The sequence below is a fragment of the Balaenoptera borealis genome (assembly GCF_965194805.1).
Source record: "Balaenoptera borealis genome assembly, chromosome: 6".
Classification (NCBI taxonomy): domain Eukaryota; kingdom Metazoa; phylum Chordata; class Mammalia; order Artiodactyla; family Balaenopteridae; genus Balaenoptera; species Balaenoptera borealis.
In genome coordinates, this window is record NC_138863.1 from 111,045,771 (window position 1) to 111,062,709 (window position 16,939).

The following is a 16,939-nucleotide window of genomic DNA, read 5'->3' on the forward strand; positions in this document are numbered from 1 at the left end:
GTGTTAGACCCATGCAATCTAATCTACAAAAACTTTCAACTTACACCAGTCGACTGACCATCAGCAAAAAGTCTACAAACAATAAATGCTGAAGGGGTTTTAAAGAACTGTGTCCCCTCTACCTGCTGGTGAGACGTAAAGGGGTAACAGCCAATAATGAGAACAGCAAGGAGCTGTGTTTAAAAGTAAAAACGGAGGTACCATTCAATCCAGCAGGCGCACCAATGGACCTCTCACCTGAGAAGACAAGAATCGAGAAGACACAGGCCGCAAAAGCTGCAGTGCAGCCTTATTCACAATAGCCAAGACAGTGAAGCAATCAAAATATCCAACAAGAGGTGAATGGATAAAGAAGCAGTGGTCCATGTACGCAATGGAATATTAGCCATGGAAAACAATGAACCATTGCTCTCTGAGGCACCACAAATGAGTCTGGAGATAATCACGAAACAGGAGGTAAGTCGGAAAGTAAAAGACCTATATTCTATGATATCACTTATAGGCGTTATCTAATAACTGACACAAATGAACATATTTCCACAGAGAAAGACACTCACAGACTTAGAAAACAAACTATGCTCATCTCAGAGGAAAGGTGGGGGGAATGGATAAATTAAGATTAGTGTTACTATATGTATACAAACACATATTATATACATATCTCAAAAAGACCGACCATATAGCAAGGGAGGTCTGCGGAACCCACTGTAACATTTTACGTGGGAAGAGGATCTTTACGTGAATAGACATTTTTAATGTACAAATGAACCAGATTGTGTACACCTAGGAGAAACAATATTCTAAGCTTTACCCCAATTAAAACACTTTTAAAAACCAAGAAGAAATAATGAGACATAAACTTATGGGGGTTTCTCCATGCACAGTCCAATGTAATTTACAACCTAGGAACACGACTTCCAGAAAGGCTCTGCTGCCCTAGTACTCAGATTTGGGAAAGGAGAAATGCTGCCTCCTTGAGGCCACTTCCCACAACAGCAGCTTTAAACCCATTGCTAAAGGTCCCTAAATATTCACCAAACTTGAAGTTCGGGAAATGACACCTGCTCTCTAAAAAAATTCTGGCGTGGAAAATCGACCAAAAAATTCAAAAGAGGGCAACCTTCCAAGAAGACAATTTCAAGAGTTATATTGTACTCCCAATTGTTTCCTTTTTTTAACAGAAAAGAAAACGGCGGAGAAAAATGATGAGTTTTACGAATTTTCAAAGACATGCAATCCCAAATTACAAAACCCTATCAGCTCACAGCAGCCAGTAGGGCCATTAGCAGAAAGGCTGCAAACAATAAATGCTAAATCGATTGTGGAGAAATGCGTACCCTCGATTCTAAGGGGGACGTGGTAAGAGCCACTAATGAAAACACAAAGAAGGTGCTTTGAAAAGGGAAACACGGTGCTACCAGTCAATCAATCACACCCACTGCTGGGCCTATCACCTGAGAAAATGAGAATCCAAAAGTCACAGGCTGGCAATCCTGCACTCCAACGATATTTACCATAGCCAACACTTGGAAGCAATGAAAATGTCCATCAACCGAGGAATGCACAAAGTAGAAGTGCTCCACGTACTCAGTGGAAAATTTCTCCAATAAAATATAAAAATTAAATTTAAAAATCCAACAAAAGTAAGGAGACATCAGCTTGTGTGGTTTTGTCCGGGCACACTCCACTCTAATTTATAACCGAGAAACACCACAGGCCGCAAGGGCTTTTCCCTAGTTACCAGGGTGGGGAACATAGAAAGGCTGCCGCCCTCTGGCAGTTAGCTGCAAAAGCAGCTTTAAAGCCTGTGCTAATGGTCATTTCATAGGAACAAGTACTGCAGAACTGTAAATGAAACCTGCCCTCAAAATGTCTTGAGGGAGGTAATGGCCAAAACATTTCAAAATGGGACACATACTTTAAGAGAACACTTTGAAGAACTAAGGGGTAATCACAGCTTGAAAAATAAAAAGGACATGCCTTAAAGGTCAATTTCAACGGATTATGAGGCACATGCGAATTCAACCACAAAGAGGTATCAGCTCACACTTGTCAGAATAACCATCAGCAAGAAAACGACAAACAATAAATGCTGAAGGTGTTGTGGAGAAATGCATACCCTCAACTTCAAGTGGGACGTAACTTGCAAAGGGCCACGAATGAGAGCAGAAAGGAGGCGCCTTAAAAAGGTAAACATTGAGCTACCATATGATCCAGCAGGCCCACTCCCCGACCTATAATCTAAGAAGACAGAATTGGAAAGACACAGGCAGGCAAATCTGCATTGCACAGTCTTACAATAGCCAAGATATGGAAGTAACCAAAAACTCCACCAACAGATGGGTGGACAAAGAAGAACTCCTCCATGTACAGATGGAATATTCGTTAGTGAAAAAAAGGAAACAATGCCATTAGCAGCACCATAGATGTGTCTAGACATAATCACGCAACCTGTAGTAAGTGAGAAAGCAAAAGACACATATCCTATCATATCACTTTTAGGAGTTACTTAAAAATTGATACCAATGAAGATATTTCCACAGAGAAAGGCAATCACAGATTCATTAAAAAAACTTACGGTCCACCAAATAGAAAGGGATGAGGATTGGATACATTACCATATTGGGGTTAACAGAGATATACAAACCATGTGAAATATATAACCACCAAAGACGTACGGAAGACCAGGAGAAGACTACTCAACATTGTGTCATAACCTACATGGGAAAAGGATGCGAGGAAGAATAGATACATGTATATGTGTGAAAGAACCACATCTTGCACACTTAGAACAAACAAACCATTGTAATCAAATTTGCTGGGATCAAAAATAAAAAAGTAAATTACAAATATGAACAAGAAGTAATGAGACATAAACTTAAAGGGCTTTTTTCCTGGCACATTCCATTCGAATTTACAACCTAGAACACCACTTCCATTAAGGCTCTGTTTCCCCAGTTACCAAATTTGGTAAAGGAGAAATGCTGCCACCTTGTGGCCGTTTCCGGCAAGAGCAGCTTTAAACTCACAGCTAATGGTCACTTAACATTCACAAGGACTCAGGGCTGTAAAGGACACCTGCCCTAAAAAATTCTGCTGAAGTAGGGAATGGACAAAAAAATTCAAAACAGGCAAATGTTTCAAAAAGAGAGTATGAAGAGTTAAGTTTTACTCACGCTCTTTTAAAAAAAAAAAGGAAAATGGATAAAAGCTCAATCTCAGGGAGTGGTAGCCCCATGCAATCTAATCTACAAAAAGTTTCAACTTACACCAGTCGACTGACCATCAGCAAAAAGTCTACAAACAATAAATGCTGAAGGGGTTTTAAAGAACTGTGTCCCCTCTACCTGCTGGTGAGAGGTAAAGGGGTAACAGCCAATAATGAGAACAGAAAGGAGCTGTGTTTAAAAGTAAAAATGGAGGTACCATTCAATCCAGCAGGCGCACCAATGGACCTCTCACCTGAGAAGACAAGAATCGAGAAGACGCAGGCCGCAAAAGCTGCAGTGCAGCCTTATTCACAATAGCCAAGACACTGAAGCAATCAAAATATCCAACAAGAGGTGAACGGATAAAGAAGAAGTGGTCCATGTACACAATGGAATATTAGCCATGGAAAACAATGAACCATTGCTCTCTGAGGCACCACAAATGAGTCTGGAGATAATCACGAAACATGAGGTAAGTCGGAAAGTAAAAGACCTATATTCTATGATATCACTTATAGGCGTTATCTAATAACTGACACAAATGAACATATTTCCACAGAGAAAGACACTCACAGACTTAGAAAACAAACTATGCTCATCTCAAAGGAAAGGTGGGGGGAATGGATAAATTAAGATTAGTGTTACTATATGTATATAAACACAGGTTATATACGTATCTCAAAAAGACCGACCATATAGCAAGGGAGGTCTGCGGAACCCTCTGTAATATTTTACATGGGAAGAGGGTCTGTACTTGAATAGACATATAAAATGTCCAAATGAACCAGATTGCGTACACCTAGGACAAACAATATTCTAAGCTTTACCCCAATTAAAACACTTTTAAAAACCAGGAAGAAATAATGAGACATAAACTTATGGGGGTTTCTCCATGCACAGTCCAATGTAATTTACAACCTAGGAACACGACTTCCAGAAAGGCTCTGCTGCCCTAGTACCCAGATTTGGGAATGGAGAAATGCTGCCTCCTTGAGGCCATTTCCCACAACAGCAGCTTTAAACCCATTGCTAAAGGTCACTACATATTCACCAAACTTGCACTTCGGGAAATGACACCTGATCTCTAAAACAACTCTGGCGTGGAAAATAGACCAAAAAATTCAAAAGAGGGCAACCTTCCAAGAAGACAATTTCAAGAGTTATATTGTACTCCCAATTGTTTCCTTTTTTTAACAGAAAAGAAAACGGCGGAGAAAAATGATGAGTTTTACGAATTTTCAAAGACATGCAAACCCAAATTACAAAACCCTATCAGCTCACAGCAGCCAGTAGGGCCATTAGCATAAATGCTGCAAACAATAAATGCTAAATCGATTGTGGAGAAATGCGTACCCTCGATTCTAAGGGGGACGTGGTAAGAGCCACTAATGAAAACACAAAGAAGGTGCTTTGAAAAGGGAAACACGGTGCTACCAGTCAATCAATCACACCCACTGCTGGGCCTATCACCTGAGAAAATGAGAATCCAAAAGTCACAGGCTGGCAATCCTGCACTCCAACGATATTTACCATAGCCAACACTTGGAAGCAATGAAAATCTCCATCAACCGAGGAATAAACAAAGTAGAAGTGGTCCACGTACTCAGTGGAAAATTTCTCCAATAAAAAATAAAAATTAAATTTAAAAATCCAACCAAAGTAAGGAGACATCAGCTTGTGTGGGTTTGTCCGGGCACACTCCACTCTAATTTATAACCGAGAAACACCACAGGCCGCAAGGGCTTTTCCCTAGTTACCAGGGTGGGGAACATAGAAAGGTTGCCGCCCTCTGGCAGTTAGCTGCAAAAGCAGCTTTAAAGCCTGTGCTAATGGTCATTTCATAGGAACAAGTACTGCAGAACTGTAAATGAAACCTGCCCTCAAAATGTCTTGAGGGAGGTAATGGCCAAAACATTTCAAAATGGGACACATACTTTAAGAGAACACTTTGAAGAACTAAGGGGTAATCACAGCTTGAAAAATAAAAAGGACATGCCTTAAAGGTCAATTTCAACGGATTATGAGGCACATGCGAATTCAACCACAAAGAGGTATCAGCTCACACTTGTCAGAATAACCATCAGCAAGAAAACGACAAACAATAAATGCTGAAGGTGTTGTGGAGAAATGCATACCCTCAACTTCAAGTGGGACGTAACTTGCAAAGGGCCACGAATGAGAGCAGAAAGGAGGCGCCTTAAAAAGGTAAACATTGAGCTACCATATGATCCAGCAGGCCCACTCCCCGACCTATAATCTAAGAAGACAGAATTGGAAAGACACAGGCAGGCAAATCTGCATTGCACAGTCTTACAATAGCCAAGATATGGAAGTAACGAAAAACTCCACCAACAGATGGGTGGACAAAGAAGAACTCCTCCATGTACAGATGGAATATTCGCTAGTGAAAAAAATGAAACAATGCCATTAGCAGCACCATAGATGTGTCTAGACATAATCACGCAACCTGTAGTAAGTGAGAAAGCAAAAGACACATATCCTATCATATCACTTTTAGGAGTTACTTAAAAATTGATACCAATGAAGATATTTCCACAGAGAAAGGCAATCACAGATTCATTAAAAAAACTTACGGTCCACCAAATAGAAAGGGATGAGGATTGGATACATTACCATATTGGGGTTAACAGAGATATACAAACCATGTGAAATATATAACCACCAAAGACGTACGGAAGACCAGGAGAAGACTACTCAACATTGTGTCATAACCTACATGGGAAAAGGATGCGAGGAAGAATAGATACACGTATATGTGTGAAAGAACCACATCTTGCACACTTAGAACAAACAAACCATTGTAATCAAATTTGCTGGGATCAAAAATAAAAAAGTAAATTACAAATATGAACAAGAAGTAATGAGACATAAACTTAAAGGGCTTTTTTCCTGGCACATTCCATTCGAATTTACAACCTAGAACACCACTTCCATTAAGGCTCTGTTTCCCCAGTTACCAAATTTGGTAAAGGAGAAATGCTGCCACCTTGTGGCCGTTTCCGGCAAGAGCAGCTTTAAACTCACAGCTAATGGTCACTTAACATTCACAAGGACTCAGGGCTGTAAAGGACACCTGCCCTAAAAAATTCTGCTGAAGTAGGGAATGGACAAAAAAATTCAAAACAGGCAAATGTTTCAAAAAGAGAGTATGAAGAGTTAAGTTTTACTCACGCTCTTTTAAAAAAAAAAGGAAAATGGATAAAAGCTCAATCTCAGGGAGTGGTAGCCCCATGCAATCTAATCTACAAAAAGTTTCAACTTACACCAGTCGACTGACCATCAGCAAAAAGTCTACAAACAATAAATGCTGAAGGGGTTTTAAAGAACTGTGTCCCCTCTACCTGCTGGTGAGAGGTAAAGGGGTAACAGCCAATAATGAGAACAGAAAGGAGCTGTGTTTAAAAGTAAAAATGGAGGTACCATTCAATCCAGCAGGCGCACCAATGGACCTCTCACCTGAGAAGACAAGAATCGAGAAGACGCAGGCCGCAAAAGCTGCAGTGCAGCCTTATTCACAATAGCCAAGACACTGAAGCAATCAAAATATCCAACAAGAGGTGAACGGATAAAGAAGAAGTGGTCCATGTACACAATGGAATATTAGCCATGGAAAACAATGAACCATTGCTCTCTGAGGCACCACAAATGAGTCTGGAGATAATCACGAAACATGAGGTAAGTCGGAAAGTAAAAGACCTATATTCTATGATATCACTTATAGGCGTTATCTAATAACTGACACAAATGAACATATTTCCACAGAGAAAGACACTCACAGACTTAGAAAACAAACTATGCTCATCTCAAAGGAAAGGTGGGGGGAATGGATAAATTAAGATTAGTGTTACTATATGTATACAAACACAGGTTATATACGTATCTCAAAAAGACCGACCATATAGCAAGGGAGGTCTGCGGAACCCTCTGTAATATTTTACATGGGAAGAGGGTCTGTACTTGAATAGACATATAAAATGTCCAAATGAACCAGATTGCATACACCTAGGACAAACAATATTCTAAGCTTTACCCCAATTAAAACACTTTTAAAAACCAGGAAGAAATAATGAGACATAAACTTATGGGGGTTTCTCCATGCACAGTCCAATGTAATTTACAACCTAGGAACACGACTTCCAGAAAGGCTCTGCTGCCCTAGTACCCAGATTTGGGAATGGAGAAATGCTGCCTCCTTGAGGCCACTTCCCACAACAGCAGCTTTAAACCCATTGCTAAAGGTCACTACATATTCACTAAACTTGCACTTCGGGAAATGACACCTGATCTCTAAAACAACTCTGGCGTGGAAAATCGACCAAAAAATTCAAAAAAGGGCAACCTTCCAAAAAGACAATTTCAACAGTTATATTGTACTCCCAATTGTTTCCTTTTTTTAACAGAAAAGAAAACGGCGGAGAAAAATGATGAGTTTTACGAATTTTCAAAGACATGCAAACCCAAATTACAAAACCCTATCAGCTCACAGCAGCCAGTAGGGCCATTAGCATAAATGCTGCAAACAATAAATGCTAAATCGATTGTGGAGAAATGCGTACCCTCGATTCTAAGGGGGACGTGGTAAGAGCCACTAATGAAAACACAAAGACGGTGCTTTGAAAAGGGAAACACGGTGCTACCAGTCAATCAATCACACCCACTGCTGGGCCTATCCCCTGAGAAAATGAGAATCCAAAAGTCACAGGCTGGCAATCCTGCACTCCAACAATATTTACCATAGCCAACACTTGGAAGCAATGAAAATGTCCATCAACCGAGGAATGCACAAAGTAGAAGTGCTCCACGTACTCAGTGGAAAATTTCTCCAATAAAAAATAAAAATTAAATTTAAAAATCCAACCAAAGTAAGGAGACATCAGCTTGTGTGGGTTTGTCCGGGCACACTCCACTCTAATTTATAACCGAGAAACACCACAGGCCGCAAGGGCTTTTCCCTAGTTACCAGGGTGGGGAACATAGAAAGGCTGCCGCCCTCTGGCAGTTAGCTGCAAAAGCACCTTTAAAGCCCGTGCTAATGATCATTTCATTGGAACAAGTACTGCAGAACTGTAAATGAAACCTGCCCTCAAAATGTCTTGAGGGAGGTAATGGCCAAAACATTTCAAAATGGGACACATACTTTAAGAGAACACTTTGAAGAACTAAGGGGTAATCACAGCTTGAAAAATAAAAAGGACATGCCTTAAAGGTCAATTTCAACGGATTATGAGGCACATGCGAATTCAACCACAAAGAGGTATCAGCTCACACTTGTCAGAATAACCATCAGCAAGAAAACTACAAACAATAAATGCTGAAGCTGTTGTGGAGAAATGCATACCCTCAACTTCAAGTGGGACGTAACTTGCAAAGGGCCACGAATGAGAGCAGAATGGAGGTGCCTTAAATAGGTAAACATTGAGCTACCATATGATCCAGCAGGCCCACTCCCTGACCTATAATCTAAGAAGAGAGAATTGGATAGACACAGGCAGACAAATCTGCATTGCACAGTCATACAATACCCAAGATATGGAAGTAACCAAAAACTCCACCAACAGATGGGTGGACAAAGAAGAACTCCTCCATGTACAGATGGAATATTCGCTAGTGAAAAAAATGAAACAATGCCATTTGCAGCACCATAGACGAGTCTAGACATAATCACGCAACCTGTACTAAGTGAGAAAGCAAAAGACACATATCCTATCATATCACTTTTAGGAGTTACTTAAAAATTGATACCAATGAAGATATTTCCACAGAGAAAGGCAATCACAGATTCATTAAAAAAACTTACGGTCCACCAAATAGAAAGGGATGAGGATTGGATACATTACCACATTGGGGTTAACAGAGATATACAAACCATGTGAAATATATAACCACCAAAGACGTACGGAAGACCAGGAGAAGACTACTCAACATTGTGTCATAACCTACATGGGAAAAGAATGCGAGGAAGAATAGATACACGTATATGTGTGAAAGAACCACATCTTGCACACCTAGAACAAACAAACCATTGTAATCAAATTTGCTGGGATCAAAGCTAAAAAGTAAATTACAAATATGAACAAGAAGTAATGAGACATAAACTTAAAGGGCTTTTCTCCTGGCACATTCCATTTGAATTTATAACCTAGAACACCACTTCCATTAAGACTCTGTTTCCCCAGTTACCAAATTTGGTAAAGGAGAAATGCTGCCACCTTGTGGCCGTTTCCTGCAAGAGCAGCTTTAAACTCACAGCTAATGGTCACTTAACATTCACAAGGACTCACGGCTGTAAAGGACACCTGCCCTAAAAAATTCTGCTGAAGTAGAGAATGGACAAAAAAATTCAAAACAGGGAAATGTTTCAAGAAGAGTATGAAGAGTTAAGTTTTACTCACGCTCGTTCAAAAAACAAAGGAAAATGGATAAAAGCTCAACCTCAGGGAGTGTTAGACCCATGCAATCTAATCTACAAAAACTTTCAACTTACACCAGTCGACTGACCATCAGCAAAAAGTCTACAAACAATAAATGCTGAAGGGGTTTTAAAGAACTGTGTCCCCTCTACCTGCTGGTGAGACGTAAAGGGGTAACAGCCAATAATGAGAACAGCAAGGAGCTGTGTTTAAAAGTAAAAACGGAGGTACCATTCAATCCAGCAGGCGCACCAATGGACCTCTCACCTGAGAAGACAAGAATCGAGAAGACACAGGCCGCAAAAGCTGCAGTGCAGCCTTATTCACAATAGCCAAGACAGTGAAGCAATCAAAATATCCAACAAGAGGTGAATGGATAAAGAAGAAGTGGTCCATGTACACAATGGAATATTAGCCATGGAAAACAATGAACCATTGCTCTCTGAGGCACCACAAATTTGTCTGGAGATAATCAAGAAACATGAGGTAAGTCGGAAAGTAAAAGACCTATATTCTATGATATCACTTATAGGCGTTATCTAATAACTGACACAAATGAACATATTTCCACAGAGAAAGACACTCACAGACTTAGAAAACAAACTATGCTCATCTCAGAGGAAAGGTGGGGGGAATGGATAAATTAAGATTAGTGTTACTATATGTATACAAACACAGGTTATATACGTATCTCAAAAAGACCGACCATATAGCAAGGGAGGTCTGCGGAACCCTCTGTAACATTTTACATGGGAAGAGGGTCTGTACTTGAATAGACATGTCCAAATGAACCAGATTGCATACACCTAGGACAAACAATATTCTAAGCTTTACCCCAATTAAAACACTTTTAAAAACCAAGAAGAAATAATGAGACATAAACTTATGGGGGTTTCTCCATGCACAGTCCAATGTAATTTACAACCTAGGAACACGACTTCCAGAAAGGCTCTGCTGCCCCAGTACCCAGATTTGTAATGAAGAAATGCTGCCTCCTTGAGGCCACTTCCCACAACAGCAGCTTTAAACCCATTGCTAAAGGTCACTAAATATTCACCAAACTTGCAGTTCGGGAAATGACACCTGCTCTCTAAAACAACTCTGGCGTGGAAAATAGACCAAAAAATTCAAAAGAGGGCAACCTTCCAAGAAGACAATTTCAAGAGTTATATTGTACTCCCAATTGTTTCCTTTTTTTAACAGAAAAGAAAACGGCGGAGAAAAATGATGAGTTTTACGAATTTTCAAAGACATGCAAACCCAAATTACAAAACCCTATCAGCTCACAGCAGCCAGTAGGGCCATTAGCATAAATGCTGCAAACAATAAATGCTAAATCGATTGTGGAGAAATGCGTACCCTCGATTCTAAGGGGGACGTGGTAAGAGCCACTAATGAAAACAGAAAGAAGGTGCTTTGAAAAGGGAAACACGGTGCTACCAGTCAATCAATCACACCCACTGCTGGGCCTATCACCTGAGAAAATGAGAATCCAAAAGTCACAGGCTGGCAATCCTGCACTCCAACTATATTTACCATAGCGAACACTTGGAAGCAATGAAAATGTCCATCAACCGAGGAATGCACAAAGTAGAAGTGCTCCACGTACTCAGTGGAAAATTTCTCCAATAAAATATAAAAATTAAATTTAAAAATCCAACAAAAGTAAGGAGACATCAGCTTGTGTGGGTTTGTCCGGGCACACTCCACTCTAATTTATAACCGAGAAACACCACAGGCCGCAAGGAATTTTCCCTAGTTACTTGGGTGGGGAACATAGAAAGGCTGCCGCCCTCTGGCAGTTAGCTGCAAAAGCAGCTTTAAAGCCTGTGCTAATGGTCATTTCATAGGAACAAGTACTGCAGAACTGTAAATGAAACCTGCCCTCAAAATGTCTTGAGGGAGGTAATGGCCAAAACATTTCAAAATGGGACACATACTTTAAGAGAACACTTTGAAGAACTAAGGGGTAATCACAGCTTGAAAAATAAAAAGGACATGCCTTAAAGGTCAATTTCAACGGATTATGAGGCACATGCGAATTCAACCACAAAGAGGTATCAGCTCACACTTGTCAGAATAACCATCAGCAAGAAAACGACAAACAATAAATGCTGAAGGTGTTGTGGAGAAATGCATACCCTCAACTTCAAGTGGGACGTAACTTGCAAAGGGCCACGAATGAGAGCAGAAAGGAGGCGCCTTAAAAAGGTAAACATTGAACTACCATATGATCCAGCAGGCCCACTCCCTGACCTATAATCTAAGAAGAGAGAATTGGAAAGACACAGGCAGGCAAATCTGCATTGCACAGTCATACAATACCCAAGATATGGAAGTAACCAAAAACTCCACCAACAGATGGGTGGACAAAGAAGAACTCCTCCATGTACAGATGGAATATTCGCTAGTGAAAAAAATGAAACAATGCCATTAGCAGCACCATAGATGTGTCTAGACATAATCACGCAACCTGTAGTAAGTGAGAAAGCAAAAGACACATATCCTATCATATCACTTTTAGGAGTTACTTAAAAATTGATACCAATGAAGATATTTCCACAGAGAAAGGCAATCACAGATTCATTAAAAAAACTTACGGTCCACCAAATAGAAAGGGATGAGGATTGGATACATTACCATATTGGGGTTAACAGAGATATACAAACCATGTGAAATATATAACCACCAAAGACGTACGGAAGACCAGGAGAAGACTACTCAACATTGTGTCATAACCTACATGGGAAAAGGATGCGAGGAAGAATAGATACACGTATATGTGTGAAAGAACCACATCTTGCACACTTAGAACAAACAAACCATTGTAATCAAATTTGCTGGGATCAAAAATAAAAAAGTAAATTACAAATATGAACAAGAAGTAATGAGACATAAACTTAAAGGGCTTTTTTCCTGGCACATTCCATTCGAATTTACAACCTAGAACACCACTTCCATTAAGGCTCTGTTTCCCCAGTTACCAAATTTGGTAAAGGAGAAATGCTGCCACCTTGTGGCCGTTTCCGGCAAGAGCAGCTTTAAACTCACAGCTAATGGTCACTTAACATTCACAAGGACTCAGGGCTGTAAAGGACACCTGCCCTAAAAAATTCTGCTGAAGTAGGGAATGGACAAAAAAATTCAAAACAGGCAAATGTTTCAAAAAGAGAGTATGAAGAGTTAAGTTTTACTCACGCTCTTTTAAAAAAAAAGGAAAATGGATAAAAGCTCAATCTCAGGGAGTGGTAGCCCCATGCAATCTAATCTACAAAAAGTTTCAACTTACACCAGTCGACTGACCATCAGCAAAAAGTCTACAAACAATAAATGCTGAAGGGGTTTTAAAGAACTGTGTCCCCTCTACCTGCTGGTGAGAGGTAAAGGGGTAACAGCCAATAATGAGAACAGAAAGGAGCTGTGTTTAAAAGTAAAAATGGAGGTACCATTCAATCCAGCAGGCGCACCAATGGACCTCTCACCTGAGAAGACAAGAATCGAGAAGACGCAGGCCGCAAAAGCTGCAGTGCAGCCTTATTCACAATAGCCAAGACAGTGAAGCAATCAAAATATCCAACAAGAGGTGAACGGATAAAGAAGAAGTGGTCCATGTACACAATGGAATATTAGCCATGGAAAACAATGAACCATTGCTCTCTGAGGCACCACAAATGAGTCTGGAGATAATCACGAAACAGGAGGTAAGTCGGAAAGTAAAAGACCTATATTCTATGATATCACTTATAGGCGTTATCTAATAACTGACACAAATGAACATATTTCCACAGAGAAAGACACTCACAGACTTAGAAAACAAACTATGCTCATCTCAAAGGAAAGGTGGGGGGAATGGATAAATTAAGATTAGTGTTACTATATGTATACAAACACAGGTTATATACGTATCTCAAAAAGACCAACCATATAGCAAGGGAGGTCTGCGGAACCCTCTGTAACATTTTACATGGGAAGAGGGTCTGTACTTGAATAGACATATAAAATGCCCAAATGAACCACATTGCGTACACCTAGGACAAACAATATTCTAAGCTTTACCCCAATTAAAACACTTTTAAAAATCAGGAAGAAATAATGAGACATAAACTTATGGGGGTTTCTCCATGCACAGTCCAATGTAATTTACAACATAGGAACACGACTTCCAGAAAGGCTCTGCTGCCCTAGTACTCAGATTTGGGAAAGGAGAAATGCTGCCTCCTTGAGGCCACTTCCCACAACAGCAGCTTTAAACCCATTGCTAAAGGTCAGTACATATTCACTAAACTTGCACTTCGGGAAATGACACCTGATCTCTAAAACAACTCTGGCGTGGAAAATCGACCAAAAAATTCAAAAGAGGGCAACCTTCCAAAAAGACAATTTCAAGAGTTATATTGTACTCCCAATTGTTTCCTTTTTTTAACAGAAAAGAAAACGGCGGAGAAAAATGATGAGTTTTACGAATTTTCAAAGACATGCAAACCCAAATTACAAAACCCTATCAGCTCACAGCAGCCAGTAGGGCCATTAGCATAAATGCTGCAAACAATAAATGCTAAATCGATTGTGGAGAAATGCGTACCCTCGATTCTAAGGGGGACGTGGTAAGAGCCACTAATGAAAACACAAAGACGGTGCTTTGAAAAGGGAAACACGGTGCTACCAGTCAATCAATCACACCCACTGCTGGGCCTATCCCCTGAGAAAATGAGAATCCAAAAGTCACAGGCTGGCAATCCTGCACTCCAACAATATTTAGCATAGCCAACACTTGGAAGCAATGAAAATCTCCATCAACCGAGGAATGCACAAAGTAGAAGTGGTCCACGTACTCAGTGGAAAATTACTCCAATAAAAAATAAAAATTAAATTTAAAAATCCAACCAAAGTAAGGAGACATCAGCTTGTGTGGGTTTGTCCGGGCACACTCCACTCTAATTTATAACCGAGAAACACCACAGGCCGCAAGGGCTTTTCCCTAGTTACCAGGGTGGGGAACATAGAAAGGCTGCCGCCCTCTGGCAGTTAGCTGCAAAAGCAGCTTTAAAGCCCGTGCTAATGGTCATTTCATAGGAACAAGTACTGCAGAACTGTAAATGAAACCTGCCCTCAAAATGTCTTGAGGGAGGTAATGGCCAAAACATTTCAAAATGGGACACATACTTTAAGAGAACACTTTGAAGAACTAAGGGGTAATCACAGCTTGAAAAATAAAAAGGACATGCCTTAAAGGTCAATTTCAACGGATTATGAGGCACATGCGAATTCAACCACAAAGAGGTATCAGCTCACACTTGTCAGAATAACCATCAGCAAGAAAACTACAAACAATAAATGCTGAAGGTGTTGTGGAGAAATGCATACCCTCAACTTCAAGTGGGACGTAACTTGCAAAGGGCCACGAATGAGAGCAGAATGGAGGTGCCTTAAATAGGTAAACATTGAGCTACCATATGATCCAGCAGGCCCACTCCCTGACCTATAATCTAAGAAGAGAGAATTGGAAAGACACAGGCAGGCAAATCTGCATTGCACACTCATACAATACCCAAGATATGGAAGTAACCAAAAACTCCACCAACAGATGGGTGGACAAAGAAGAACTCCTCCATGTACAGATGGAATATTCGCTAGTGAAAAAAATGAAACAATGCCATTAGCAGCACCATAGACGAGTCTAGACATAATCACGCAACCTGTAGTAAGTGAGAAAGCAAAAGACACATATCCTATCATATCACTTTTAGGAGTTACTTAAAAATTGATACCAATGAAGATATTTCCACAGAGAAAGGCAATCACAGATTCATTAAAAAAACTTACGGTTCACCAAATAGAAAGGGATGAGGATTGGATACATTACCATATTGGGGTTAACAGAGATATACAAACCATGTGAAATATATAACCACCAAAGACGTACGGAAGACCAGGAGAAGACTACTCAACATTGTGTCATAACCTACATGGGAAAAGAATGCGAGGAAGAATAGATACACGTATATGTGTGAAAGAACCACATCTTGCACACCTAGAACAAACAAACCATTGTAATCAAATTTGCTGGGATCAAACCTAAAAAGTAAATTACAAATATGAACAAGAAGTAATGAGACATAAACTTAAAGGGCTTTTCTCCTGGCACATTCCATTTGAATTTACAACCTAGAACACCACTTCCATTAAGACTCTGTTTCCCCAGTTACCAAATTTGGTAAAGGAGAAATGCTGCCACCTTGTGGCCGTTTCCTGCAAGAGCAGCTTTAAACTCACAGCTAATGGTCACTTAACATTCACAAGGACTCACGGCTGTAAAGGACACCTGCCCTAAAAAATTCTGCTGAAGTAGGGAATGGACAAAAAAATTCAAAACAGGGAAATGTTTCAAGAAGAGTATGAAGAGTTAAGTTTTACTCACGCTCGTTCAAAAAACAAGGAAAATGGATAAAAGCTCAACCTCAGGGAGTGTTAGACCCATGCAATCTAATCTACAAAAACTTTCAACTTACACCAGTCGACTGACCATCAGCAAAAAGTCTACAAACAATAAATGCTGAAGGGGTTTTAAAGAACTGTGTCCCCTCTACCTGCTGGTGAGACGTAAAGGGGTAACAGCCAATAATGAGAACAGCAAGGAGCTGTGTTTAAAAGTAAAAACGGAGGTACCATTCAATCCAGCAGGCGCACCAATGGACCTCTCACCTGAGAAGACAAGAATCGAGAAGACACAGGCCGCAAAAGCTGCAGTGCAGCCTTATTCACAATAGCCAAGACAGTGAAGCAATCAAAATATCCAACAAGAGGTGAATGGATAAAGAAGAAGTGGTCCATGTACACAATGGAATATTAGCCATGGAAAACAATGAACCATTGCTCTCTGAGGCACCACAAATGAGTCTGGAGATAATCACGAAACATGAGGTAAGTCGGAAAGTAAAAGACCTATATTCTATAATATCACTTATAGGCGTTATCTAATAACTGACACAAATGAACATATTTCCACAGAGAAAGACACTCACAGACTTAGAAAACAAACTATGCTCATCTCAAAGGAAAGGTGGGGGGAATGGATAAATTAAGATTAGTGTTACTATATGTATACAAACACAGGTTATATACGTATCTCAAAAAGACCGACCATATAGCAAGGGAGGTCTGCGGAACCCTCTGTAATATTTTACATGGGAAGAGGGTCTGTACTTGAATAGACATATAAAATGTCCAAATGAACCAGATTGCGTACACCTAGGACAAACAATATTCTAAGCTTTACCCCAATAAAAACACTTTTAAAAA

At 40.1% G+C, this 16,939-nt stretch overlaps 2 long non-coding RNA genes across 3 annotated transcripts in view; both read right to left on the bottom strand.

Moving 5' to 3' along the window:
- LOC309631476 overlaps positions 1–16,939 on the bottom strand; it is a 722,222-nt gene that overhangs the window by 633,514 nt on the left and 71,769 nt on the right. The window lies entirely within an intron of this gene.
- Positions 6,946–11,345, bottom strand: LOC309631008. The gene is made up of 2 exons (XR_014246008.1): positions 10,489–11,345; positions 6,946–7,273 (listed from the first exon to the last, which is right to left on the bottom strand). It is a non-coding gene; the product is annotated as an uncharacterized lncRNA (long non-coding RNA).